We start from the raw sequence: 27,958 nt of genomic DNA on the forward strand, positions 1-27,958 counted from the left end.
CACCTACCTCCTAGCCCCGCCCAGACTCTCACCAGCACACCTCTTAACCACGCCCACATCTGCCTTTCGGACCGGCCCACATCTTCACCTGGGCCCCTGTTAACCACGCCCACACCTTCACCCGGCCCCCTCTTAACAACGCCCACACCTGTCTCCTCGCCCCGCCCACACCCACACCCGCTCACCCCATAACCACGACCACACCTACCTCCTAGCCTTGCCCATACCTACCTCCGCCCCGCCCACACCCTCACCTAACCACGGCCAAACCCTCACCCGCCCAAGTTACACTGAAACCGCTTCCACACACGCTGCAACCCGCTTCCATATACTTACTCCTCCAAAAGCTCCTTATGCGAGAGAGACACCGTGAACGCAGAGCGGGGTTCGAAGTATCAAGACGTGGCAACAACTTGAAGAAGGGAGGAGCAGGTCGCAAAACATCCACCCCTCACTTTTTCTCTTCCTATAGCGGTATCTACCTTATCGATTTTAGTGCGTTCGATTAAACACCAAATTCTTCTTAACTAAACTAGCAATTTAAATATTAACCCTTACGGCACGATGACGCCTTTTCTTATTCTATCGTTTCGTGAAAAAAAAAAAAAAAAGTCAAAATGATGAAGGTTTTTGGTAACGTGCAATGATTTTATTCAGCTTAGGGGAGACATCTCGGGTGGTGTCCGGGGTTTATGGAGATACCTTATAACGCTAGTTCTTTAAAAATTCTTCCCGTAACTTAGTAAAATGGTTTGTTGGGATATCATCATCATCATCATCATCATCACTTTTTTCCCCACCTAAGAATGAAGTTTGTTTGGTATTAAAAAAAAATAGTTGTATGGAAGGAATTTACTTTTCATAGTGGAATATTGCAGACCATGTTGCAGAATAAAAATAATTACACGTTAATATGTAAAGAAACTGCATAAGCATCTCTCTCACATGGCGATCAGCTCTATTGGGAGACTATAAAAAAAAAAAAAGCTTCAAATCATCCATCCAACATCCAATCCTTTGTTTTCCTGTGAGGAGCGTAGGGGCCTGGGACTAGGCTATTCAAGTCAGACATTTAAGGCGTGTGTGACCAGTTGCCTTTCCATGAGTGGTATTATGTGAGCAATTAACTTTAACCATCATCGGATTTAAACCTTTATGGGTCACATCCAGTTGGAGTACCTTAACCCACCGGACCACCAGGACCCTCTCAATCACTGCAAGCAAATAACGCGGTCCTTCTTCTCCTCCTTCTCCTCCTTCTCCTCTTCCTTCTCCTCCTCTCCTCCTCCTCCTCCTTCTCTTCTTACTCCTCATTATCATCATCATTATCATGTTAACTCTACTTCCCATAAACTAAAAATGGAGTAAGTCACCAAATATGCTACTCTTGTAAAAAAACAAAAAAAACAATCCCAGGTGGAAATTATTTTGGAACACTGTATCCATCAGTTGACTTTATTTATAGTCGAAGAGGACACAAATATTTAATTAGGGTTTGTTTGTCTATTATTACCTAAATATGACTGCCGTTCAGGAAGTAATCATTGTTAAATATGGAATAACTTTCTTGACTAAGATGATGATGATGTCTAAGAACTTTGAGGCCACTGAACTACGGTGAAATTTTATAATTCATAGTTTACTCCTGCTACTTACAGACTATTTCATTCAACTCTGGAAGAATCTCCCATAGTGAAATTCATCATTCATCATTATCATCATCATTATTATCATTATGGGCCTGAGTCAATTCACTGCAGGACAAAGCCACTCCCAATTCACTGCATGACAAACCCACTCCCAATTCACTGCATGACAAACCCACTCCCAATTCACTGCAGGACAAACCCACTCCCAATTCACTGCAAGACAAACCCACTCCCAATTCACTGCAGGACAAACCCACTCCCATCTTTCTCCACTCTGACCTATTGGCTATTAACTCGCGCCATCCAATATACAGAGATCTCCGAATCTCATCTCGCCACCTCGTTCTGTCTCCCTCTTCCTCTCACTCCATCTCTGGGCTGCCACTCAGTTACCCTGGCTGTTTATCTATTATCCCTGCTTTATACTGTAGTGAACATAATATCTAGCTATCTCTCCATTTAATCCCTAACACAGTCCTCTCCTTTCCTGTCTTAGCGCTCGTATGTTTATGTTATGGGGATTCGTTTATACTCCATATTTCCGATCCATAAGTTAGAAAAGGAGGGCCACAATGATTCTATAATTATATCTTTGGTTAACTGCTTATTCTTCAAGGCATTGGTTAGTTGGACAAAATCTCCCTATTCCACTCTTATTCTTCATTCTATTTTATCGTCTTGGACTGGGTCTGCCGAACTGCCCTACGTATATGCATTCTAGTTTTTCATTTGTTTTTCTTGGGCGTGAACAAATATGTCTGTTAATCATTAGTTTCCCCTTCTTCATATTCATTTTCACACCTGCCTTCAGACTTCCCCTGTTCAGATCACCTTTTCTCTCTTTTTTTTTCTTTTTTGTACAGAAGTTCCTCCCTTCACTCTCTCAAAACGACAAATTCGTCTGATAATCTAAGACCGCTCAATCACTCACCATTATATTAACTCCTCCGTCATCCCAATTTAAACTTCTGAAAACGTCCTCTAAGCATGCAACGAATAAGATGAGTGAAATTGTGCCTCCTTGTCAAACACCATTTTTAATTAGTATTTTCTGACTGTCCATATGAAGTTTTATGCTGGCCGTGGTATCTCTATCGCTTAATGAAAACTATATCAAACCACTTATCTGAGATTTTTTTTTTTTCCTAGGCGATAGAAGGTCGTCTGGAGATATGGGGAATGAAAAATAAAATGCGTCCTTGGGCTTAGGGGTTTAATTATACCTCTAATTATTTAGCCACAAAACTCACATAAAAACAGCTACAGGTGTGCATAACAGCCACGTGAAGAAAGGTTGTCTAAATCTGAAGGACGTTTTTTTTTTTATATAATTTTTAGTATGATTTTTTTCCCTTTAATCTTGCTATTTCCGGATTACTTTATTTCATTTACGAGACTGGATTAGTAACTGATGTGTAAATGAAGGTCATATCAACCCATTCATTCCAACCAGCCTCTTCAAAGGTCAGTAAAAATGGGGATATCAAGATCCAAATGTTAAAAGAGGTCACAGCCTTAAAAGGGATATGTTTGCCGTGTGTGTGTGTGTGTGTGTGTGTGTGTGTGTGTGTGTGTGTGTGTGTGTGTGTGTGTGTGTGTGTGTGTGTGTGTGTGTGTGTGTGAGAAAGATTTACTTTGTCCATGCGGCAGATAATTTGGATTTGTTGGAACTGGTGATAATCTTGGTGAAGGTGATGATGGTGGTAATGTAATGATGGTTGTGGTGTTGGCTGTGCTAGAAGTTGTGATAGGCGTAGATGTAATGATGGTAATGGTGATGGTCGTAGTGGTGCTACTTGTGATGGAAGTGGTATAGGTGATGGCAGCAATGATGGCTGTAGTGATGGTGGTTGGAGCGGAGGTGATGGTAGCAGTGGTGATGATGGCAGCAGTGACACTGATGATGACAATGGTTGAGGTAATGGTGGCACTGGTACTGGTGGTGGTTATGATGACGATGAAAGTGGCTGAGGTGATGATGGTAGCGGTGTTGATGATCACTGAAGTGATAAATATGACCTTTTGTTTTCACATATATTTCTGGAAGCAAACGTGCTGTCCAGGTTTGATCGGTAGCTACAGTATATGCCATTTTTACTCAGCACTGACTACAGGTAACGGCAAGATAAATTTTAATGTAAATACCTGAGATTGCTAAGCCATGATATATCCCAAAAACAGTATGTAGAAACATTCAGAATAATAATATTTACAATTACGTGAAGATGTAGTGCCTTCTGCTCTTAATCCCTCTGGTATATATACATATATATATATATATATATATATATATATATATATATATATATATATATATATATATATATATATATATATATATATATATATATTATGGTAACAGCCAGTCTCACGCATATAGCCTTAAGTAAAGCTATCAAAGTTCAGAGAATTTAACCCTTTCAGAACAAGATTGTCAGATTTTGTTATTCTTGCCATCTGGAGATGATTTTATCAAGCTTATAAGAGTCTCTACGAACCGGAAAAAACAGACACAGCCTTTATTTGCCTCATCGTTGAGAACCATCTCTATGTCAGGAGGAAACAGCAAGAATAAACTACCGGAGTTAGGGTAGAAAATCATGCTACTGCCCTTTGTGGCAAAATGTGACTAAGGAGTCTCCAGTCGCCTTCTTGGCATTAAACCCATGTGCCTAGGAGAGACTTCATCGAGCTCTAGTCAGGTCACGGTCTTCATTAACCCATTTCACAAATAGGGAGCTGTCCTCAGTTGCATGAAATTGTTTAATGGCAGCAGAAATAAAAGAATCAAGGTGCTACTGTACTGGTGGGGACAAACCAGTCACTGTAAACGTAACCGATAGCGAACTTAACTGTATACCCGGTATATATATAACCACAACTAAATAAAATGATCCTAATATCACTGCATAATGCTTCTTCAATATCATATCAAAACTCATCGTCATAACTACCGTCATCACCATTTTCTTCGTCAGTTACCATCACCACCACCGCCACCGCCGTCACCACCACCATCATCATCATCACCATCAGAATTCTCAGTAGTTCATAAAAGGACATATACATCCCATGTCTTTTTAACCAAGAATGCAGTTTAATCCAAGGCACAGTCCCCTCTTGTCCTTCCTCCTGAAAATCCCGGGGGCAGATTTGTTATTGCGGGAAGAAAAAGATACGTGATAAGATTCTGCGCTTTTTACTTGCCCTTTCTAAAAAAAATAAATAAATAAATAAATAAAATAAAAAGTTAGGTCTGTAAATGTCTCTTGAATGATACTACTGACAGTTCATTATTTTCATATTAGTTCTCTTTTAGTTTCATTTCTTTCCTTGCTTACAGGTCACGTCTCAGAACCAGAAGCAAACTTATGATCAGTTCCCTGGAGTAACTGTTATTTTTTTCGTTTTCATTTCTTCTCTATTTTCCTTTTCTTGCTCAAAAAGGAAGGACAAGGGGAGGGGAGTGCAGAGTTTTTCCTGGTCTCTTATTATTCGCTGGGAAAAAATATATAAGTTAAAAGATGGAAGTGATCGTACATTAATCTATGCACCCGGAGCCAAATTTCATAGCTGCTGATATCTATTCCTAACCAGACCAACACTTGCATTTACGGGTCTCACCATTTGCACTGCCATTCATCCCGACCCCTGCTGACACCCTCCCACCTCTTTAATTTGGGCATCACAGGTGTTACGCACGACTGTCATTTGAGTTCATCTTAATTTTGTTACAGTACCACCACATCATACTGACCCTTTGAATCTCTCTCTCTCTCTCTCTCTCTCTCTCTCTCTCTCTCTCATCCTTGCTACCATCAGGCTATTTCAATCAGCTAAGGGGAGACTTGATCAAACTGGAAGGGTTAAGTAAAGCCTTTATCAATCCCTCCACTGTAAGAGGTATTCCGTTTGGAGGCAGAAATAAATAAATAAATAAATAAATAAACAAATAAATAATAAATAAATCACCGCACGAAATGGAGTCTATAATTATCTAAGGGTATTTATTGTTCCTGTTTCCTGACGATTTTTACTTAGCCCAGGAAAGACGCCGGAACTGCTGGGGTTAGATGTTACCTTCATTAACACCTTCACTACAAATTAAACAAATAAACAAGATAAACAGATAAATAAACAAGATCATCCAAAAGCTGGATATACTCGTACTTCTCTGGTCGGAGCAAAAAAAAGAAAGAAAAATAAATCGTATTGGCTGGATCAACCTTTTAAAACAAACTGATTAATTATGATTTTATTCTTGCTACCTCCATACAATTTTTATTAGATCTAGGACGGCTTATTGCAACGAATAAATAAAAAAAAAACTATATCTAACACCTCAATTTAAAAAGAAAAAAAAAAGATCTCCAGTGTTGAATTAAATTGTATAAAGATAGAAAAAAAAAAATCATATGTTCAGTCTGATAACATGCTGTGCTTTAAATGTTATACTTGCTGTTTTCTGACTTGTTCATTTAGTTTAGAGAGACAAGGCAGGCAGTGAAAGGGTTAATGAGGTGTATTTCTAATCCCTTCTTTAGAAAACGTCTCTCAGAAGCTTAATAAAAATCACCTGGGGAAAGCATACAGTGAAATAATGAATGAATAAATAAAAAAAATGAATACAGACGTCCTCGGTGTGAGAGGGGTTAAGAATGTAAACTGCCTCCTCCAGTTGACGGGCTTAACCTCTTCGCTGGTTTATTCTTGCTATCTCCAGACGATTTTATCTGGCTTGGGAAAGATGTAAGACGATTTACAGTCTCTCCAGTTCGAGTAATCTCTCCTCCAGACGAATTTATTAATGGCGGCTGTGTCAAATGATTCTAATCCCTTCTGTTTGATTATAAAAAAAAAAAATCTCTCCTAAATGGAATAAAATCGCCAGGAGAGTGCACGAATAAACTAGAAATCACACAGAGCGCATACCTTCGACAATGCCAGTAAAATATAAGACCTACTGCTGTAATTTCTCCTTCTTACCGGTCGAATATTCTTACGATCTCATATATTCAGTCGGTCAATTCCACGGTCTCAGTCTGTCCTGTTGCAGAATCTCAGAGAGTGAATACCTCCGCCGACGCCAAGGAAACTCACGATTCATTCCTGCATCCGGATTCGCCTCAAAATCTGCTCAACTTCCCCTTCTTCTATACAGACATACATACACACACACACATACATACATATATACAGACAGACAGACAGACACAGGTGAATACATGATCTCCTCCAACATCGCTGACGGAGGTAATTAAAAATGCGTCATCGGATTGAAAGGGCCAACACAATCGTCTGGAGAGGGCAAGAAGGAGTGCTAATGAAAACAACCTCCTCGGGGTGAAGGGATGAATTATAGCCCCGGGTGGGTATGAGGTGGCATGGGGGGGGGGGAGGAAGGAGTAGGAGGTACCGGTAGGCCGTAAGAAAGATAGGGAAATACCTTACACCCACACCACCTCAGGCCCTTACACCCACACTACCTCACGCCCTTACACCCACACCACCTCACGCACTTACACCCACACCACCTCACGCCCTTACACCCACACCACCTCACGCCCTTACTCCCACACCACCTCACGCCCTTACTCCCACACCACCTCACGCCCTTACACCCACACCACCTCACGCACTTACACCCACACCACCTCACACCATTACACCCACACCACCTCACGCCCTTACTCCCACACCACCTCACGCCCTTACTCCCACACCACCTCACGCACTTACAATCAGGCAGACGTACGAGCAATTGTAACTAAACATTTTTCCTTTCTTTTTTTTTCCTAGAGGACGAACAAGACGTGGGAAATTTCTCTACTTCCCTTTCCTTGATCATCTTGGGAACAGATATATGACTTAAGATGCCGGGTGAATCTTAAGAGTGTCTGTGAATAATTATTTGGCCCCGGTTTTCCTTTCCTTTTCTATTTTTTATTTATTTTTGTTGTTTATTTCACAAAGCACACTATCAGAACAAGGCAAAGTTACTGCTGTACGTCCTTTACACAGCACTTCTTCGTGACTAGTACCACAATTTAATGTTCATGTCTAGATGGAGAAAAGGAAATTTGAGGCCAGGTTAAAGCAAAATGAATATAACACACAAATATTGGTGAGATACATATCGGAGGGGGGGGGGGTTAAATGGTCCGCTCGGTACGTAAGAAAGCTCGGTTATTTCATCATACCTACTCCAGATTATTTCAGTGAGCTTAGAAGTGATTCCCCATCCTTTAAGACAGTCGAAATGCCCTTTTTCTGTGCATGAGGCGTCTTCGTTATATTCGTCTTTGTTACCTCCAAACAACCCCAATCCTTTCGCTACCTTGCTGTCTTTTTCAGCGTCTTCCTCCAGATGATATTAATCAGCTAAGAAAAGACGTGTCGTATAAAAGGCATAGTGGAGGCTAGATTTAATTCTGAGTTCGATAAATCCCTCGTAAACAAAATAAAATCATCAAGGAATGGCAAAAAGTTACTGAAAAAAACGCCCTCGGGCTGAAGAACCTAATTAGCTTGGGAGTTATATCGATCCTCTGAGACAGTCTCCAGTAATCTCTTAAGAACCTAAGAACTCTTGTTAATTTATTTTTGCCAGTCTAAACGATTTTATTTAATTCAAGAAAACATCCTGTTCCTCAAAAGTAGGCGCAAATCATAATGAAAATGGAAGCAAAATCCACGATATTGAAAACTAAAAGCTACGAAGTAAAAAAAAAAAAGTTAATTAGGTTATCGGTCGAGAAACATTTCATGAGAACAACTTATTTCCTCTCAATTTTGAAACTGAAAAAAGAACCTATTAATGAGAACTTTATTTCAATCACCATCCTTCTCTCCCTTCGTTGCAGTATATGGCGTGAGTAGGAACCTTAGAAAATAGTAGGAGGAAAGCACATTAGTCAGAAGAACTATCAAGGGAGTTCAAATGCAGTAAGACGGTACAAATTCATCTCTTATAATTCAGGCTTTTAAAAGTGCTCGATATTAGTTCATAACCCAAAACGATCCACACAAAAATGCGCTTCATAATAATTGTTGAGACCCTTCTGTTGACGGTTTAGGTAAGAGGACGCAAACCTTGTCATCTGCCTTTCCATATATAACCCATTCATTCATATATATCATTCGTCAATTCTTTACCTTCCATGCCTCAATTACTCACATACACTTAACATACCGGTACCTATTTTCTTGATCCTTCCCTACCCTTTCCTTTCCTAATTCACACATAAACACCCTTTTCACTTCTCTCTTACTATGCACCTTCTTTATGGCTAACATTTTGTGTGTGCATAAAATAGCCTATCATACTATTTTTAGCCTAACTTGGCCTAAAATTGTCATCTATTCGTTTTTAATGTTAAATTTTATAAGAGTAACACTAAAATACGATGCTAGTTAAAATGAAGTGTTATAGAAAAGTTGTAAAGGTGTACCATCGTCACGAAGTGCTACGGGATGGATGTGGAGCCTTAGTGAATTGCAAAAAGGACGAACACCTACGCCTAATTAAGATGAATCACACAACCACAACATACGTATGCATCAGATAAATCCCTGTGGCCTAGATACGCTTTTCTCCAGGTAAGTTGTCCCATATCGCGCTGACGGTCACTCAGCGTATCTTCTTCACGCCTCGGTAACCAGAGTAAGGGACTGTGTTATCTTGGAAGGAGATTGTTAGCGTCTTAAGCCAATCATTCGTCCTCCTTCCCCTGTCTTATCACGATCACCTGACTCGCTTATCTATCTTGTTAACTGTGACCTCCGTCCCCAGTTGCAAGGACTAGGAATGTTCTGTTTGTAGGTCGGATCATCTCATTGGTGTGTGTGTGTATAGGGGGGTGATGATATTATTTTTCTGGATGTCTGAGTGTTATTTTTATTTTTGTGTGTTTTGTTAGTGTAGTTACGACTGTGTGTGTATTTGTGAATGTTGTTCCGTCTATCTTTGCTATGAGTGCATTTGCCTGTCTATATGTGTTCGTGGGTGTTGTTGTTATGTCTGTGTGTGTTGTTGTTATGTCTGTGTGTTTAGTGGGTGTTGTTGTTATGTCTGTGTGTTTAGTGGGTGTTGTTGTTATGTCTGTGTGTTTAGTGGGTGTTGTTGTTATGTCTGTGTGTTTAGTGGGTGTTGTTGTTATGTCTGTGTGTTTAGTGGGTGTTGTTGTTATGCCAATGTGTTTTGTAAGAGTTGTTGCTGTTCTATATGTGTTTTGGCAAGTGTTTGTGCCATGTTTGTTTGATGAGCGATGATGTTTATTTTTACGAATTTTTTGTGAGTACGTTTGATGTTGCTGATGATGATGATGTTGATAGTTGTCATGAAGCCTATGTCTGTTTCGCGAACAATACTGCCAATGTCTGATTGTGTGTATGTGTGTGTGTGTGTGTGCTGGGAGGAATGAAAAAAGTGTTTAGATGTCGTTCGCTTAGAATGGATGTAAAGAGAATGCTGTATGAGGGTGTTGTGGTACCGACTGCATTATATGGGGCTGAAACATGGAATATGGGTGTAGCAGAGAGGAAAAGTTTGAATGTAATGGAGATGAGGTGTCTGAGGAGTATGTGTGGAGTAACGCGTATGGATCGAGTGCGGAATGATGAAGTGCGAAGGAGAACTGGAGTTGTTCAGGAGATGGCTGGTAAAGTTGAGCAGAGGGTGTTGCGATGGTTTGGGCATATGGAGAGAATGGATAATGAGCGACTGGTGAAAAAGATAACTAGATCTGATGTGAGAGGTGTAAGGCTGAGAGGAAGACCACGAATAGGATGGATGGACAGTGTGAAGAGAGCGCTGGATGCGAGAGGGATGTCTGTTGAGCAAGGAAGAGTGGCTGTGCGTGACAGAAATAAATGGAGAGAAATTGTGAATGAATAAGTGATGACGCAGCCCTGGGGGGATATTCTCCCGCATTTGGTCTGATCAGCTATTTCAGGTCAGGTGCGGGTAAGGGGATGAGTCTGTTATGATGTGGCAGGGGTAAACCAGCTCTGCTGTCGGGCCCTGCTGCGGATGTCACTGATTGCATTGCGCAGTTGACCCTTGTGCGGTGTGGTGCGGTGAGGATCTGTCCGTTCTCCCCTTTGGGGCTAAGATGCGAATGAATGTGTTTGAATGGATGAGTAAATGGGGAGTGTGTCGTCCTGTCTCGGCTACCTCCCTTTCCTTGGGGGAAGCAGCCTAGGTATATAGATAGATAGATAGATAGAGTGTGTGTGTGTGTGTGTGTGTGTGTGTGTGTGTGTGTGTGTGTGTGTGTGTGTGTGTGTGTGTGTGTGTGTGTGTGTGTGTGTGTGTGTGTGTGTGTGTGTGTGTGTGTGTGTGTGTGTGTGTGGATAGATAGATAGTCATATATATATATATATATATATATATATATATATATATATATATATGTGTGTGTGTGTGTGTGTGTGTGTGTGTGTGTGTGTGTGTGTGTGTGGTTTTATAATGATTTGCATTTCTTTTCTACTTACGTATTTTATTTCAATTCTAGATCAAATGATTTCAATAGTTATTATTGTCTTGTTGCTACTGATAACTGTTGGTGTATCGTGGCCGTAATACCTGTTGTCAGTGATGTTGTTTCAAATTTATTGTTGTGATGACTACCGTCTGTGCACGCGATTCAATACCCGTTCCTTGTGACGACGGCTGCTGTGTTATAGTCCTCTTATCTCCAAACGATTTATGGCAGTGACGGAAACGTTTAAGGGTCATTTTGGCAAGGCCACTCCTCACGGGATGGGTATATAAGGAGATTGTTTCCTTCCGTTTCGTTTAAAAAGGTGATAATAAATATCCTCAAAGCGACGACGATTGTTGTTTTATTTTTTGCTCTCTCTAGACGATTTCATTCAGATTATGTGATTTTTTTTTCGAACTGATGAGACTAGATAATTATTGCCTTCACTAACATTTGTGCTTATTAATGATGACGTTGCTCCTATGTGCTATGGTAATTGCTGTTCTCTCTCTCTCTCTCTCTCTCTCTCTCTCTCTCTCTCTCTCTCTCTCTCTCTCTCTCTTCGTTACAGTGTTGCATCTCTGTCTCCCTACTGTCGCTTTCTGAATGGTCACTGCTCTTCTAAATTCTCTGCTTACATTCCTTTTCCATCATGAGGGGGACACAACACTCGCTTTGCTGTGTTTCTTCCGTCCACTCACGTAAGCAAGAGTTTACTGGTGCTCTCAGTCCTCTCCCAGCGTTGCCTCCTTCCTTCCACATTTCTCATTCTGCCTCAAACGACAGAGAGTATCGTTCCTTCTTATACTCCTCTGGTGTGTGCTACTGTGCTTTATATTTCTATCACACAAAAACAGCTCATGCAACACCTTCCATTGCCACAGCCGGGAGAGAAATGTCAGCGAACTTTTGCTCATGCCTGTGCACGACTGGTTAACTTTGCTAATTTTTCGTCTGTCATTCTCACTGCCTATGGCCTCCGGTAGACATCTCGAAGAGGACGGATCTTGAGGTCTGGCCTTCTTTTGTTCAACTTTCTTTTGCAAGGGAAAAGCTTTGCAGGATCTCAGCCTTTGTTTTTTTCTTCTTTGTTCGTATAAGACACACACCTGTTCACTACTTTCTTCCTCTTTCCTGCTCCCTTCATGTCCACTGCTTCCTCCCTCTTCATTGCCCCCTCCCTCTTCACTGCTTCCTCCCTTTTCATTGCTCCCTTCCTCACTATTACCTCTCTCCCTCCTCTTCAGTATTCCCTTTCTTAGTAATCCTTCCCTCCCTCCTTCTTCACTACTCCCTCCCTCTTCACCACTCCCTCCCTCTTCACCACTCCCTCCCTTTTCACCACTCCCTCACTTAAGTTAATTACAAATGCTGCGTATCAACCTGGCGCCTGGTAGTCTAGTGGCCCAGGCGCCTCAAAGTGACCACCTTGTTTTGCATGTGTGGGTTCGATCCCGTTTTGGTGATTGGTGGTTTTTCGATCATGCAATGCCACCAGGGGGAGAGGCTGGTCGTCCGGTTTGAACCCTTTGACGCAGAACCCCCTTTTTTTCTTTTCCTTTTTTCTTTTCTCTTCTTTCTTTTTTGCATTTTTCTTTCTTTTCTTCTCTCTTTTCCTTTCTTTATTTTTGTTGCTTATTTTTAGCGCCTCCTGAAAGTTTTATTTAAATCTGAGAAAACATATCACCGTGGAGAGGTTAAATCGTCCCCCCAGAGCAAAATGAAGCACTCAGATGGTAGAACTGAGAGAGAGAGAGAGAGAGAGAGAGAGAGAGAGAGAGGTCAACGTAATGAATGAATTAAATATACTGAGTACTGTGGCCTAACCCCGGGTCCCTACACCTCAAAGAAAATGCTATGGAAATATATTAACCTTGGCAAATAAGTAATGAACTGAAGCAAATATAAAGTTGTAAAATAGGCTTAACATGACGCATAATTGGTTTGTTTACACACACACACACACACACACACACACACACACACACACACACGCTCGCTGGTGCAGTGGTAACGTTCTCGCTTGCCAACTGGTGGACGGGAGTTCGCGCCTCGCTCAGGTTGCGAAAAGTTTCACTGATGAAGTGGGTGGTTACTGTCCCCCTTGAGCAAGGGGACGGGTGTGTGTATGTGTGTGAAGGTCACAGCCTTGCCCTTAGATCGGACTATATGAGTTCTCAGCTCCCTTCCGGGAGGGTAAAAAGCTGACGATCACGACCATCAAGTGATCCTGACCGACCCGGTGAATTACACACACACTCTTCACTAACTGCTGTTCACTGCTTCCTTCCACTTCTCTGCTCCCTCCATTTTCACTCTTTCCTCCATCCCACTTCGATGAATAGGAAGTGCTGGAGGGACGCCTTCTTGGGGTGGCACAGCTGGAACTGGGTGGTTTATCTACCTGGTTATACGAACGTCAGTCATTCACTTCCCTATCCCCCAAAAGGAGAATGGTGGACTGCAGGGGAAAGGGATCTTCAGCCAGGAGTCCACTGGGTTCACGTTTCACATGAACCCGGGGTAACAACAACAACAACAACAACAACAACAACAACAACTACTACTACTACTACTACTACTACTACTACTACTACTACTACTAATACCACCACCACGTGTAGGAGCCCAGAGATTGGCTACTATACTCTACTGTATTAAGAGCAAATAACCAACCTACTCCTCTTAATGGCATTGCAACTCAGAAATAACCAAGCATCTCCCATTCAATACCACGACGTCATTCTGTTATTTATACCATTAGGTGATTTCATTCAGTTTTGGAAATTCGTCTCTTAGTGAACGAGTAAAAAAAAAAAAAACGGAGAATCTGAGAATACAAGATTGCGGTAAGTAGTGTCGTGTGTGTGTGTGTGTGTGTGTGTGTGTGTGTGTGTGTGTGTGTGTGTGTGTGTGTGTGTGTGTGTGTGAGAGAGAGAGAGAGAGAGAGAGAGAGAGAGAGAAAAGTGTAACGTGTGGACATAGACAGCGTGAATAGGAGTGACAGCAGTGCAAGCTTTCTCATGACCGTCCCACGCTAGAGTGACTGACCGACTGACTGCTAAAAACACCCCACCTTCATCACCATATCCCACACTGTCTCCACCTCATTCACCTCTTGTTATTCACACCACCAACACACACACACACACAAACCACTATATCTAATTTCAGTCTTTTATTCTCTCACTTTTTCTCTCTTCTTTTTTGTGTGCCTGTGAATGGAGAGAGAAAGTTCAGTGTAATTTCCTGATTAGCAAGAGGCACGTCCATTTGCTGATGAGAAGGGCACTGCGCATGGCCGCGTTTCCTGGAACAGTGCGAATAAATGGTTTCTCTATTTCGCAATGTTGTTGAAATTCCTGAACCCTACCGACTGTATTTCTGAATCTTTTATATTATGAATCCTGTGTATAAACAGATCAATAGACAAACAGACAGAGAGATAGATAAATAGATAGATATAGATAGATACATTAATACACCTGAATCTTCCACATCTATATATATACTCCTAAATCTTCTATATTTCCGAATCATACATATTCCTAATCTCAACGAATATATTCCAAATTTTTACATAGGCCTATAATACTGGCAAATCCTACACATTCCCACAGCCTCGCCATTACGGTCAATTTCCATGTGGTGCTGGTAATGATGCTGCTCATAAAGGTGATTAAGGTGATTAGCTGCTTGGCTGGAATTGCACGACAGGTATACCCCTCTACCAGAAAAATAAAAATGAAAATGAAAATAAAAATGGTTCGCCCTTCATTACGACTATATTATTTCATTTATTTATTTATTTATTTATTTTGACAACGGGATGATTTTCTTAAGTTTTGTTGAGACTTACTGATCTTTACTGCTTAGATCTGAGCTCGTATTCTAAGTGGCACAGGAAGGATCGAAACACCTTTTCCTTGTGATTTATTCTGCATGACACACCTTATTCTGAGTGGCATAGGAGGGTTCGAAACGCCTTTTTCCTTGCTATTTATTCTGCATAACATACCTTATCACTATTTACTGTTTATATCGCTTTAATATCAATACGTTTACACACAAGGACATGGAAGTATAATGTATAGAATAAATCCCTGAGGAAGACATGGTAAGAAATCCCCAGTCACTTACAACAGAACCTATAAAACCCCATTACCATTTCATTATCAGAATAAAATCATCTAAAAATAAAACCATTAATAATTCCTAGGTAAATGATATAAAAACAACGTCAGACTTGGGCTAACACCTCTTCTTTACCTGTATATATATCTCAACATAGGTAATATTTTCAGGCATTCTCTGCAAACTTTAATTATATATCTAAAAAAGCAAATCTGAAATCGGGTAATGCTCTGAATATTCCCCTCTGAAAGGTTTCACTGTCATTATGCAATTTTTATCACCGAGGCAAACAGCTTTCACACAAACATACATTTAGCGTTATGAGGCACGGATGGTTCCAATGGGCAAGCTTTTCCACGTGTTCATAATACGCTAATCACAGGAAAATACTCTTTGGTTCATAATACGATAATTACAGGAAAATGGACTTTATTTCCACTACGATACGATGATGCGGCTAATGTTTTTTAAAGAATACCTCAGGGTGATTTTTTTCTACGATAAATCCCTCTAAATGCAAGGATTAAAACAATCCTCTATGTTTTTACTGCGATGTTATGGCTAACTCCGGACGATTTTACACTTCACGAGAAAAATCCTACCGCCAGACGGCATTATTCCACCCAGGAAGGACCTCAAGAGGAAGAGGTTCAGATAGTAGTAGTAGTAGTAGTAGTAGTAGTGGTGGTGGTGGTGGTGGTGGTGGTGGTGGTGGTAGTAGTAGTAGTAGTAGTAGTAGTAGTAGTAGTAGTAGTAGTAAAATAGCTTACAGTATCATCAACTTCCTTACTCTCACTGGCTCTCCATAGTCTCAGGTCTCTCTTCATCACACTACTGTATCACCCTCTCTTTATTTTCATTAAAAAGCAGGACTGTTTCGTTGCACTTCCTGCGTGTCTTACCCGTTATGGGGAGGAAAGCAGCACGGATTTGCCCATACACCCACCTCGTATCTATCCAATTTTTGATAAAAGAACTACTCTGTATCCTTATCCCTTCATACATACAACTGGTCCATTCTGGCAGTCTTCCTCAGTACACATACTTCCCTCTTCCTTCAATCCCCAGTCTTTATGCAATGAGTCCAGCCATCTCGAACTGAAAAAATCTTTTGACTTGCTTTTAAATAATTCTCTTTGTAAAGGTTAGCTAAGCTGGTATCACCATCATTTTCTCTCTCTCTCTCTCTCTCTCTCTCTCTCTCTCTCTTTGTTATATAAATAATCCTCTCACACTGCCAAATATAACATTTTTATGACCAACCCACTCACAGTCGCTGCCCACCCACCAGCACATCCTACCTAACTATTCCACTCTTTTAGCCATCCCCACTCACTCAAATTACCTATCTTCACGTCCCTCGCCACCTACAGGCCCTCACATTCATTTGTATACCCGTCTCACTCATCCACAAACCCCGCCCACCGCCCTTCGCACCGTTCACCCTACTTTCACACCTTTCCCACCCACTTACTTTTCTCCCACACATCCTCACCCTCACACCAATTAAGACATCTCTGTCCATTGTTCTCTTCACATCCTTCTCAACCACCTACACAATACACTCCTTCATCCGTCTCACATATGCTATTACACTCTCCTCAAGTTTCTCTGTGTATCCTTAACCCACACACCCACTTCCTTATCTTTATCACATGTTTTACGCTCTTTTCATGCATTTTTACATCCCTCATTCTCCTCCCGCATTCATACGCCCACCTGCACTAGCACTTGTAACCCTCAAGCTGCCCTCTTCGGATTTTACACTTTGTTTCCGTCTCATGTGTTCTTTCTATTTGTTCGGCAGCTGCTGTTGTAAATGGCAACTGTTCCTTACTTAGAGGTATTAACAGTGATGAGTTTCAAGGGTATGTCTTCACGCCAGACCTGTTCCTGTAATTCATCAATGATTTTTCTGAATCAAACATCTTTTCATATCCATTTACACGATGGCCTTTTTACTGTTCATTTTTCTTTCTTTTCACAGCGTCTATCATAAGCCACTAAAACTCTCTCATGACACTGTAGTAGCACTCCTTGCTCCAGATTAGACACTTGTTTTAGAATGAACAAAAAGAAACCTTACTCTGATAAAATTTTCAAAAACTTATTTTCGACATCTATCTACTAGACAAAATCTTCCATAAGGCTATTATCTTACCTTCAGCAGCACGAAGGGCAATCATCAGTCCTCTCGCAATCTGAAATAAGCAAGAAATCAGAAGTTAGGTGTGACATAAACTCATCGAGCAAACAGGCATTCTTCCTCTTTCTCATAAAGCTCGACAGCTCTCTTACAATGATCCTATCTTAAAATGAGCTTGAGCTTAACACTCTGGATCATTTCCCTTCATTCCGCTGACCTTCACCTTTGACCCATGTCATCCAAAATCGAACTTGGCCTAGATGTGGGCCATAACTGACAAAAAATCAGGTTTCTAGGTCAAAACTTTCAAAACTTAGGGTCCGCACGGCCAGACAGACAGACGTGCTCGAAAACAAAACGTAGCCGTTACTCAGGTTAGTTTAAAAAATGAAGAATACACAAATGAAAAACTACTTAGCCCTCTCACTCATCCACAAACCCTCTCACACGCGCCCGACACTCTTGCATCCCCCGACACCTCTCTCCCAACTTCCCCACCACCCAACTCCTTAACCATCCAACCTCCGTCTCACCCACCAAAACCACCCTCCCACCCACTCACACCCCCACTGCATCTACCAACAACTCCCACCCACACACACCCACAGACCTCTGACGTACCTACCAGCACCTCCCTCCCACATCTTCGGCGCACCCATCATCATCTTGCTTCCACCCATCCACACCGACCTATATCCTCAAACACCCACACCCCTATGTCACCTAGCATGACTTCCTTCCCACCCACTTCTCTGTAGCACCTCCTGAACGTCTCTCTCTCCCTCCTGCCCACCCCGTCGCACCCTGGCAACAGATGAAGCCGTGGCGATGGCTGGGTGTTGTGGTGTCGTAGAGGCGGGTGTGGGTGTGGGTGTGGGGTGTAATTACCATGATATACACAGGCGACCACGACACCCAAGCTGGTATTATGTCGCCTCTGCTGTGTTCACTGCTCTCTCTCTCTCTCTCTCTCTCTCTCTCTCTCTCTCTCTCTCTCTCATATGCACGCACAAAAGCACACACGAGCACTAACTCGCATACACATATGCATATAATTTGGACAGAGAGAGAGAGAGAGAGAGAGAGAGAGAGAGAGAGACAGACAGACAGACAGACAGACAGACAGACAGACAGATAATACATTCACTTCAAGCACGCTAAGAACCTAAGTTACTTTTACTTCTTAATAATCATGCGAAAGAAAATATAAAGTCACAGGCAACTCCTCCACACGTAGAAAGGAAAGTATAGGAAAAAGTGAGAGAGTGAGACAGTCGGTGAAAGTGAGCGAGAAACACCCTAACCCACCCTTATCCCTACCTACCCCTATCCCTACCCTAACCCACACCCATATCCCTAAACCCCTATTTCCTACCCGCGTGCTTGTAATAACTGTGGTTCTAGCTTCGTATACCGCCAATTTTGAGGGATCGGCGTGGCAGGCGTGTCTCCTAATTACTTTGCGTTATAACTCGTAAATATAACTTTACAACCAACGACCCGGCGAGCTTCCTGTGCGCAGCTTCCATTATACGGCTCTTAACTGGCAATTACAGTGAGCGGGGTACAGCACGGACCGAACACCGCAGACTTGGAATGGGGTGCCCGAATGAACAAGGAGGGAGTAAAACGGACCATGCTGCACATAAAAACAAAAAGAGGATAAAATGAGAGAGTAAAGAAACCACACACACACACACACACACACACACACACACACACACACACACACACACACACACACACACACACCAAACACGCACACATACACACACAAGCACCTGAGTAAGCGATAGTAGTTTCATGGGCGATTCTGCTTATAGTCATTTCGAGGTCCAGATGTTACCCTTTTTGCGGCTTCATTAACGACGCTGTTATAACGTTGCTGTGCATTTCTGCAACACGTCCAACACAGCTCCAGTAGTTCTTATTGCTTTTGTCATGCTTGGAGTGATGGTCGTCGTGATGGTGTTGGTTATGGAACACTCTTTATTGGTGGTGATGGTGTGGGTGCTTGTGGTGATTATGTGGGTGTTGGCGTGGATGTGTTGATGGTGATGTGGGTTAGGTTGTAGGTGATGTGAGTAGTGATGATGGTGTGGTTGGTGTGGGTGTGACTATGTTGGTGGGGATATAGATAGTGCGGGTGTTGGTGGTGATGTGGGAAATAGTTGTGTGGGTGTTGGTGGTTTTGTGGGTGTGAGTGTGGGTGGTGGTGGTGTGGGTGTGGGTGTTGGTCGTGGTGTGCGTGTGTATGTTGGCAGCGGTGTGTGTGGGGGTGTGTTGGTGGTGGTGGTGTGGGTGTGGGTGTTGGTGGTGGTGGTGTGGGTGTGTGTTGGCGGTGGTGTGGGTGTGGTTATCAGTGGTGGTGTGGGTATTAGTGATGGTGTGGGTGTAGTTGTTCTTGGCATGGGTGTTGTGGGTGTTGATGGTGACCTCACATTTGACCTGAAGACGTGGGTCCTTAAGGCATTCATATATAGAGGTGCATTTGTATATTAAGAGAGACTAAGATGAGGTATGCATAAAACGTCTGGAAAAATTGTTATGGAGCCTTGTTGAAAACATCTCCCTTAATAATAACACATCCACGAGTCTTACCAGTTTAACCCTTTCAGTACTATGGTCTTAATTGCTAGCTAATTGCTGGTACAGACAGAAGATTCTATTCGGCTTAACCCACTTGCAGTAACCATGGTAATTTGGGGCTGATTCCGGCTGCTGTCTGTTGGGTTTGTTTCGCTTACTCCCTTCACGAGTTTGTAATTTTCTTCCGTTTTCTTCTTTATTTTTTTGCTTCCACAGAACGACATTGTTTAGATTAGGGAAAAATTCTTGCACTCACAGAAATAAAAATGATCTCCCTTAATCACATCAACTCAAGGACGTTTTGCATATTTTGAGAGAGAGAGAGAGAGAGAGAAGAAAAAAGAGAGAAAATGGACATCAGAGTAGAATGTTTACCTCTTCCAAACAGTGACGTATATTTTTAGCCCTTATTGGCAGTCTACAAACTATTTTATTCAACTAAGGAGCGCCCCCTCGTGGTGAAGAGCTTAGGGACTGCTGTACCAAATCCCCCGAACTCAAAAACTCTCCCCTGGATTGAATAAAATCGTTTGAAAGTTAGCAATAAAAATATATATACTGTATATATCATCGTAGCAGACTTCAGTGCGTCCACAATCGGCACCTTCATCCGCAGCGAACTGACTGACTGACAAGGAAAGTACCTAGGCTCGTATTCATGCCGGTTAAGGAAGATCCCTAGCACCTCTTCCTCAGCAATTTATTTTTGGAAATGGGTCGGTTAATATCCTTTGGTACGGTAAGTTATTTATGCTGAGTATGGCGATACTGGTAGAATTTATACATTACATAAGAGGACAGTAAGGTGTAATAAACAAAATAAATCGCGTACAAAAAGGTGTTAGGGCCTATAGGCATTCTACATATTACAACACACAACCATCAGTTTCCAATCCGGAAATGAAATTCACAAATTTATGCTCAGCTCCCTGTTACAACTTGCATTATTATTATTATTATTATTATTATTATTATTATTATTATTATTACTTCAGGAACATAAGCGGTATGGAATAATTACGCACTTTCTTTTCTTTACCTCGCCTTCAAAAACAAATAATACCGACCACAAAGAATCGATCGTATGTTTGTTTAATAATAATAATAATAATAATAATAACAACTTATGACAGAGAATGCTTATTGTTTTGCCTGATAACTTTACCCCCAAGTCCCTGTTTCATTCCAAGGTGTATACAGGCTTCGAAAAACACCCTGCAGAAGGTGTCGTGGCTGCCCCAGACTCAAATGCTCTGCCACATATACACCCTCGCAAAACACTAATCACACAACACCACACTCCACTGCACACGCAAAACTGAGGGCGGGATCTTTGCAATCTACATCAATATTAATGGTTCAATTTACTTCTTATCATAGCCATCACCATCCAAACTCTCTTTCCCACTAACATATGGGGTGAGAGGGATAGATGAAAGTGGAAATACAAAAGCTGGAGAAGTATTAAAAGTACCACCTACATCTATAAAACAATGAATTTGATATGGGAACGGTGCAGGTGAGCAGTATTTCGAAGGAGCAGTACCGTACCACCTTTGAGGGGAAAAAAACATCATATAAAGTAGTGCATTTTACTTTTTAACCCTTCAGTTAGATATCGTCCTTTTCCATTGCTTTCTCTTTACAGGCAATTTTTATTAAGTTTTCTTCCAATATACTTTTGCTATGTAAGGATTTTTTCCCTTTTAGTTTACGAGACACTTTTTCTTAGGTGGGGGAATGGAGAGGTGGTATATATTCATAGTCGTCATTAAACCCTTCACCATTTAATAAAATCGTCAGTTAGGGTCAAGAATAAACACATACCACGCCATTATAATAAAAGGGTTAACATCGACAGAAAAAACAATGAATTTAATATTAGAACACCATATTTGAACGATGTCATCTGGAAAATACATGAAATAATTGTCTTTTACCTTTTTTTAGCCTATTTTCAGCTCGTCTTCATTTTTATTCGTTTTTGTTTACATAAAAGACGGTTTTCCTTAACTGAGAATAACCCACTTAAAGTAAACGGATTTTGAGAGCCAGATATATCACCCCCCCTCCCCCTAGTTCGAAAAATATATCCTCAGCTGAATGTAATCGTCAGAGGATAGCAAAAATGAAAACAGAAGAACATCACCATATTGAAGAAATTAACTCTGGAAAAACAATGCATTCCGTTTTAGAACATAGTGGGAGAACGTTGTCTTGATGTGGCCCCACCAATAAATAACATCGCAATTTACTTTTTAGCCCTCGAAAAACATTCAACACAATCAACTGGGTGTCATAGCCGTGTACCTGAACGCTGTGTTGATTAAGCTCGACCACCTTTAAGCATAAAAAAGAAAATAAAAGGAAGAAACAAAGGCATTCCAAACATAAGTGTGCATAAAACATCCCAGCAAAGAAGGGACGTGGTTTCGTGCTGAGGAGACGCGGTGCTATATCAAATTCTCGCGTTTTTTCCCAAAGCTCTTCACCAATGTCGTATGCGGTTAATGATGGTCCTTTTTGTGGCAGGGAAGCTCTAACTCAGGCCCGAGCTCAGGCGACGCTCACGGCAAGGTTTGACCACTTCAGCCTGAGGACGCCAGTCTCCTTTCAACCCCTTCAGTCCCACGACCTATTCTCACATTTTTTTGGTACTCAGACAAATATATATATATATTTTTTTTTTTAACTATAAGAGGTTTCCCAAAGTTGTATTAAATCTATTCGCTATCCGGAATTAAGAGAAAAATAATCGGCTTGAAGGGGTTAATCTTGCTATCTCCAAACCCTCTTCCTCAGCGAATCATTTTGCATCTTACACATAAATAACCCGTTTGTGTGTTAATGAGGCAAATTACGTCGATATTAAGTAGAGGTAAACAGCGTAGAAGAGAGGATAATGATGTAGTACTAAAAATAAATCGCTAAGGAAGAGTTGCTACGGCTCAAGGTTTACAAGGGTGAGGAGTGTGTGGGCTGGCTAAACAGGACCGGCCTGCCACCCACAAACACCAACCCTCCACACATTAAACCAATCCAGTCCCTTAACAGTAGATAGAAGGAAAATTAATATTCACTCTATACTGCTTCATTACATATCTCTATTCCTTGCAGCTCTATATCTCTTAATTATATTCCTTAACCTTCCAGCTTTATATCTCTTTTTATATATATTCCTAATCCTTGCAGCTCTATATCTTTATCTTATATTCCTACTTCTTGCTGCCCGGGATCGTCTGACCAAAGTTGAATAAAAATCGTTTACTCTTTGCCAGAATAAAACAGGCATGACAAGTACAAATAAGAAATAAAACTCACATTAGACTCCCCTCATTATATGTCGGCTACCTTCAAGGATCTGTAAAACATGTCTTGAACGGGAATTGTAGTGTTGCTCGTCCTTAACCAGGCGTTTGTAAGCCGGCTGGTACATACATACATACATACAAGCGATATGCGGTACATTACAAAATTATATACACACTAACAGCTTCATTCTATTTCTATAAACAATGCACATACAAAAATATTGCACTCTCTAAATCACCCTATTATTTAACAGTACAAATGCATAAAAACCTGTATTCACGCCACATCTCTTCACTTTATTATTAGTAATTAACTCCTCAAAAATATTACCTAACCTCATTTACATACGTGAAAAGGGGTCAGGATACGTTGATCATGGTAACAGTTCTATTTTATCCCCTTTATGCAGCCAAAAATATCAGCACATGATTAAAAATTATCATATACTTTCTACTGACAAGTGAAAATATCTATAATGAAATGGTGCGCTCCTTGTCCATTTTAAGTTGACAGAAAAATATGGAACATAAATACGGAACATTAAGTAAGAGGTGTGGATTCAAGAAACACGTTGTTAAGTAAGGGTGATTTTAAGCATAATCGAATATTGTGATCGTGACATTTACCTCATTCACCACGCGACGTCAATCCTGGGACAACATATCGTATCATGAACAGGATGGGTGAGAGCTGAGCGGGTGGTGAACAGGGAAACAACTCTCCTCCCACTTTCGTCTGAAGGAAATACACAACTGATGAAATACAGTGAAAACCCTGTCTCTATTAGCACGTGTTTCATTATGCTTCGTTTTTTCCGCTATCTATTCGTCAGACATGGGGAATATACTTGAATCTGTGCATGACAAGAGGTGGCCCAAGAGGTGACAAAGGCAGATGTAAAGAAATCTGTTGCCTCCATCGCTAAATTAATGCATGCAGAGAGAGAGAGAGAGAGAGAGAGAGAGAGAGAGAGAGAGGAGGGGCAATATGACTTTTGGTGTCGACTGTATGAGATATCTATAGAGATATGAATAATTCTCAACAGACAGGAGCTCAGGGCAGACGCGGGAAGGGCAAGAACAAGAACTGGGTAGAAACGGGAAGAAGAGAAGCAGAAGAAGTACCAAAGTAGAATATGAACAGCAGGACGGTAGAAAAAGGCAGAACAAGAACAACAGCAAGGTAGAAACGGGAAGAACAGAATCAGAAAGAGTAAGAAGGTAGAATATGATCAGTAAGGAGGTAGAATATAAGAAATAGCAAGGAAAAAGGTAGCAAGCAGAGGAGGCGAAGCGGAGTGATGAGAGAAGTGGGTGAGATCTTGATAAATGGAAATTATACTTCTTCCCCTCTCCCTCTCTCCCATTAACGCAAACTTCTTTCCTATCCTCCCTCTCCTCCCTTACTCCCCACTCCTCTATCTACCTCTCCTCCTCTCCGTTTTATTCCCCCTGTCTCCTCCCATACCCTTCCCTCTCTTCTTTCCCTTCCTCACCCTCCTACCCTTATTGCCACCGCTACTCTCATTTTTCCTCTCCCTCTCTCATTCCTCCAGACCTCCTCTCTCCTCCTCAGCCCTTTTCCTCAATTCAACTCATCTTTTTCTCCTCCACCACGGTGCTTCTCCTCTGCTATTCCTTTTTTACCCCTTGTTCCTCCTCCCCGCTTTTTCCACTCTCCTCATTTCATCCCTCCTTTCTCCTCTGACCCCCCTTTTCTTCTCTTTTCCCCTCTTCTCATCCCTTCTACTCCTCGTCTTCTTCTCTTTTCCCCTCTCCATCGTTTCTCGCTTCTACTCCTCATCTTTTTCTCTCTTCTATTCTCCCTCTCTTTTATTTAACTTTCTCTCCTTCCTTTATTTTACAACCAATTTTTCACTCCCCTCTCCCCTCACTCCTCATTTTGAGTCCTTACCCTTTCTCATACATCCTCGCTCTTCCTCTTCTTTCTCCTTCTCTCCTCTCCCTTTACACCCCCACCTCTTTCTCACCCCTCCTCTTCTACTTCTTCCCTTTCCTGTTTCCCTTTCTCCTCTTCCTTTATTCCTCCCACTAGCTTCCTCCTCTTCTTCTCCCCTTCCCCTCTCACACCTGTATAAGCGCCCAGTCACCTCACTTAGCCTATAATTTTGCCGAATATTTTGAGAAGCCGGGTACTACTTTCTGACCCCAACTTTATAATTACCCTGGGACGCTGCGGAATTAATAGGCAATCATATGCAACTCGATATATCATTGCCAAGTACACGCTGCATACGTCAATTGTCTATGATGTGTGTTCAGGGTGTTTTTTTCTTTTTTTTTTCCTTCCATCCACCCGCCTATCGATAGCGTCTGATTTATTAAGTTCAAATTCGACTTCCTCTCCTTTGCATCCTTCCATTATTTCATTCTACTTCTTTTTCACCTGCTCAGTCTGTTGATTGTACTGCTTTTTTACTAGTCCTTGGTTTTATCTTAACTCTCTCTCTCTCTCTCTCTCTCTCTCTCTCTCTCAGGCTAACCTTCTTTAGTACAATTCCTTTTCGCCTTTCACGTGTCTCTAATTTTTTTTTGTACTGCCTTTTACATCTCATTAAAATTATCATCATCATCATCATCATCATCATCTTCCGCCTCATCTTTGCTTTTCTTCTGACTTTTCTCTCTTATCTTAATGACCTCATGTTTTACCTCAGTGATCGTGCTTCCGGTACTCTTTACCCTCATCATTGTTCTCCATCACCTCTTCCTCCTCCTCCTCCTCTTCCTTCTCCCCCTCCCTTCTACTGATCCCTTCTCTTCCTTCGCCTCCTCCTGCTTTCACCTTCATATTTCTTTTTCCATTTTGCCTCCCTCTTCCTTTTTCCTCCGTCAATCATCCACTTCCTTTGTCACAAAAACTGGTGTGTGTATGTGTGTGTGTGTGTGTGTGTGTGTGTGTGTGTGTGCGTGTGTGTGTGTGTGTGCGTGTGTGTGTGTGTGTGTGTGTGTGTGTGTGAACCCTTTTGGCCCAAGGATGCAATTTTACTCACATTCTTACTAGCTCCAGACTACTTATAGACACTGCAAAATAAAGGAGCTATATAAAGCCTTAATTAACCCCTCTTAACTAACATGTCTCTCTCTTAGGGTAAATAAAATCTGGTGGCAAGAAGAAAAACTTACGTAAATATATAAATCACCTTACTCATTGACCTAACTCTTTTACTGGTACTAGCACAGAAAGGGATTTTATTCAGGAATACTGGTCAATTTAATCCTTCCCAGCCAAAGAGTTAAGCATTCTCTCTCTCTCTCTCTCTCTCTCTTGCCTTTAAGATGTTCAGGAGGAGAAAGGGCATCAGAAGCGTGTTAACCTGAGGCTGTTCAAGTCCATACCTCTAAATGCATGTCAAGAACATTTACTTCTACTTATTCGGAAGGTGGTCATGGCAAGATCTGAGTGCTGTGTTTTTATCAATAAATTACCTCTATTATCCCGGCTGGTAGCACAACACATACACATTTCCTCGAACACTTCATCTCACAATAAGTCATGCAACAGATCCAGTTTTATATACTTCTAGCGCTAATTTCCCCAGTCAAAACGCATCTCTATGATTCTGCGCCCATTATCGATACTGGTAACACATTATTGTATAGATTTTCTCAACAGTTCTGTCTAAGAGGTGTAAAGTTGTATCAATGACCATTTTTAGAATCTATTACCTATTTTTAGCACCCGTCTTCTCTCAACAAAACTGACGCATATCTCTATCATTTCCTTCGAACCACCGAGAGGGTGAGATAGCGCTTCCTCCCACTGTTACAATCACACTGTATTTTCCCGCAAGAGCGAACTGTAATGTATGCAAATAAGAGTAAATGAGAGTGCATAATGTGCTACTTAATGATCACTTCTTACAAGAGAGACACAGTGAGAACGAAGATTATTTTAGATGAGCTACACCAAATTCACAACAAACAGATAACATTTAAGTATCATCATATTTTACAGCATTCAGTCATATGAATACCTTGTCTAGCTTGATTTTGATGTTTAATATCTGTAGGCATGTGGAAAAAAATATAAAAATGCAACTGTATACACAGTTAAATTCAACAAAATTTAAGAATATGGAAAGTGTACAGAACTAAATGTCTTCGTAAGGTTTGGTAAATACATCTCGGAAAAGTCGAACACTCAAGATACACCCATTAGTCCTGTTAAAGGTCTGGTTGTTCCGCTAATTCTTAATACACTCCAGACAATACCTGGAGGATAATTAATTGCCTGGGCCCGTACTTATAAAACACTAAAACTGCGTCATAAGGTGAAAGTCTGTTCTACATTCACAGGAGCGAGTCGTAATTCCTTATGTTCGACCTAACCTGAATCATAGTTAAAGACACCTCCCGAGGTGGTACAGCGCTTAGGACGCGGCTTAGGACTCAATCAAAACATTAATAAAAAAAATATGAAAATAGAAAACACTCAGGAAAGCAGCCATCAGTCAGAAGACGAGCTCCTGGATGGGGGAAGGCGAAAACAACAACAACAACAATTAAAAATGGCCGCCGCACCACAACAAGAAAGTCGCCAAGTCAACCAAGACGTTCTCGTGACAGGAAAGATGTGCTTAATGAGTTAAGTGATGCAGAACTGGTAAAGAGATACCGCTT

The sequence above is a fragment of the Coenobita brevimanus genome, chromosome 54 (assembly GCF_032717465.1).
Source record: "Coenobita brevimanus isolate Jiangsu-jjx chromosome 54, ASM3271746v2, whole genome shotgun sequence".
NCBI lineage: Eukaryota > Metazoa > Arthropoda > Malacostraca > Decapoda > Coenobitidae > Coenobita > Coenobita brevimanus.